This window comes from Heptranchias perlo, chromosome 6 (genome assembly GCF_035084215.1).
Source record: "Heptranchias perlo isolate sHepPer1 chromosome 6, sHepPer1.hap1, whole genome shotgun sequence".
Lineage (NCBI taxonomy): Eukaryota > Metazoa > Chordata > Chondrichthyes > Hexanchiformes > Hexanchidae > Heptranchias > Heptranchias perlo.
The window spans coordinates 36304219-36307147 of NC_090330.1; the positions used below are offsets into that span (position 1 = coordinate 36304219).

At 48.8% G+C, this 2929-nt stretch overlaps 1 pseudogene; it reads left to right on the plus strand.

The window, feature by feature from the left end:
- Positions 1-824: 824 nt before the first annotated feature.
- Positions 825-1529, plus strand: LOC137323175 (putative nuclease HARBI1 pseudogene; annotated as a pseudogene).
- The last annotated feature ends 1400 nt before the right edge of the window (positions 1530-2929 follow it).

Sequence of the window (2929 nt, forward strand, 5' to 3'; positions counted from 1 at the left end):
AATCCATTTAGTCCCATCCCCCAGCTCTTTCCCCATAGCCCTGCAAATCTTTTATAGAAGGGGCAGAATTTGCACCCGAAATAACAGAGAGCTGAACAGCACTCTCTGTTTTTTTATGGCAAATCGAAGGAGCAAGTTGCTGCCTTTGCACATGCGCAGTAAAATGCGGAAGTCGTGAACTTGCTCCTAGTGGTTCGCCGGCAACTTGATAGCTTCGAATTAAAGGGACATTCACTGCTGCAATCGTTGAAATCACTGATCCAGCACCAACTTGCTGCTGGAAACAGTGTACGAAGTAAAGTACACTTTAAAAGTTAAGGCTGCTCTGAAGTGGCGGCAGGAGCCTGTCCTGATGCCATTTAAATTTCTTGCATTATTAATGAAGCCAGGATGCAGCCTGAAGCAGCTTTTTAGCTGTTAGGGTGTTGTTTATAAGGTCTAAGAGAGCCATGAGTCAGAGTTTTCAATTTATTTTCAGATTTAAGATTCCTGGAAGTGTTTAAAGAGGCCCGTGTGGAGAAAAAAGAGTAGGTGAAACAAAATGCTTGGATCACTCAGCATCCCAGTGCTCTTTATATCACTGCATAGAATGAACATGAGACGCAGAGAAAAACAAAGAACAGTCAGATGCCATCTCCATAGGCTCCTCAGGAGCATATATTACCTACCTGAGAGAGTGCTTGGGGAGAGGCTGTCCTTCGAGATGTTATCGGAAGAGCTTTGTGTGAGGAGGCTTCTTTTCAGCAAGGAGGCAATCGGCCGCCTCTGTGAGATGATACAAGAGGCGGCCACGTTCTACTTCCCACAGGGCCTTGTCAGTGACCATGACGATAACCACCGCCCTCAAATTTTATGCATGCGGGTCATTTCAGGCAGGCACTGTTGACATGTGCAACATCACCCAGAATGCTGCGAAGGTCACGGATGCCATATTCCGCAGGGATTCCAAGTTCATCAGCCTTGACATGTCCCCAGCGCAGCAAAAGGACACGTCCATCACATTCCACAGGATCGCTGGCTTCCCCATGGGCACTGCCGACGGAACCCATGTGCCATTGAAGGTACCCAATGATACACCTGTCACATACATCAACAGGAAAGGGTTTCATTCGTTAAAAACGATGTTCCTTTGCGATGCCGACCTGCGGATCATGAGTATAAATGAAAATCACAAGGGAAGTGCTCATGATGCCTTCGTCCTTCTGCACTTAAACTTACATGATACCTTCACTGGAATGCGGCAGGGATCTGGATGGATGTTAGGTGACAAGGGTTACCCGCTGAAGTCATGGCTGATGACACCCTACCGCAGGACCAATAGTGCAGCACAGGAGAGGTACAACCATCCACAAGTGTGCACGTACCAAGTAGTGGAGAGGACAACAGGGGTGCTGAAATCACGTCTCTGGTGCTTGGACAGGTCGGGGGGAACGTTGCAGTACTCACCTGTCAAAGTGGTGAGGTTTGTGATGGTCTGCTGCGCACTGCACAACTTTGTCCTGCGGGAAGGACTGACCTTTAACCACTGAGATGCCGGTGGAAATGGATGAGATGGAGGATCCCAACCCGGATGTCACTGGGGCCATGGTCATGGCCCCCCTCACTCCTCCCCCCCCGAGAAAACCGTGGCTTCAGAGGGCAGGGCAGTGAGAGAGCAGCTAGTGAATGATTCTTTTAAACGTTGATGACAGTGTCTAATTGCCTCCCCTCCCCAGGAAAGCAGACAACAGGACAAGCAAGATTGAAAGTGAAACAGCGAACATTTACTGCAGCATGAAAAAATTAGTGCAAAACTTTATTGTGAACATTGAGGTAGTTAGTTATTGCAAAATTTTATTGTAAAGACTGAGGTGCGCAGTGCAAAACTTTAAATAAAAATTGTGCTAATTGATTCATTTTCTAGTTTGAAAACAGTTGTGCTGTTAACATGGTTTATATTAATAAAACATTTGAAACAATTACAACTGAATTCTGACTAAGGTTTAAGGGCAGCAGCAACAACAACAACAGCAACAACAAAAATTATTACCAAAACAATCATAAGAGATTCATTAAATAACAAAACAACACCAAGCGAATAAAAACAAACAGCAAAAAAATGAACAGACTTGCTCCCTCAAGGCTTGCTTGAGGGTCGCCGTGACAAAGTCTGAGCAAGAGTAGGTGTACTCTGTACGAGGGGGGCACCCTATTTCCTCCTGGCCCTCCTCCCTCCCCGTGACCCGGCCCCTCTTGAGCCACGGGCATGTCCTCTTTGTCTTGTAAAATGGTTGTAAGCAGAGACCTCGGAGCTGGGGTGCTGCTGCGCCAAGGGGACAAGAGTAAGAGTGGCGTCAGGTGCAGGATCAGCTCCTGGCTCTTGGGCCAGTACTGTCTCTGCGTTGGGAGGTGGCACGGGGGTTGTCACTTGGGTCAGGTGCAGCACATCCATACTCGCATTCAACTCAATGAAATATATGAGGGCCTGGTGAATATTTGCCAGCTAAGCCCCAATGTTCTGGCCAGCGCCCTTGATCTCCTGTCTCATGGAGGCGAAACAGTCAAGGTACTTGTTCCTCTCATTAGCCATCAATCGTCTCAATTGTTGAATGTAGATGTCCTCTCCCAAGTCATCATCCACATAGGAGGGCTGACGTCTATGTCATCTTACAGGGCACTGGGCCGCATGTACCCCAACTCCCATAGGTCCCTCACCCCCCAACAGGCCGGACTCAGCTTAGCAGCTACCCCTGCGAGAGGGGGATTGCATGTGTCTCGTACAAAGCTAGAGGGGCCGGGAGTTGGAGAGGCGGTGAGGTGAGGCTCATCATGGTCAAGCGCTCCCCCAACATCAAAACCCTGAGGGTGGCATGTGGGGTCAGGAGTGACGACTTTGCCTGCCCTCCCCCTCAGGGTGCGCACCCTCTTCATCCTCTAGAAACCCCCCTCC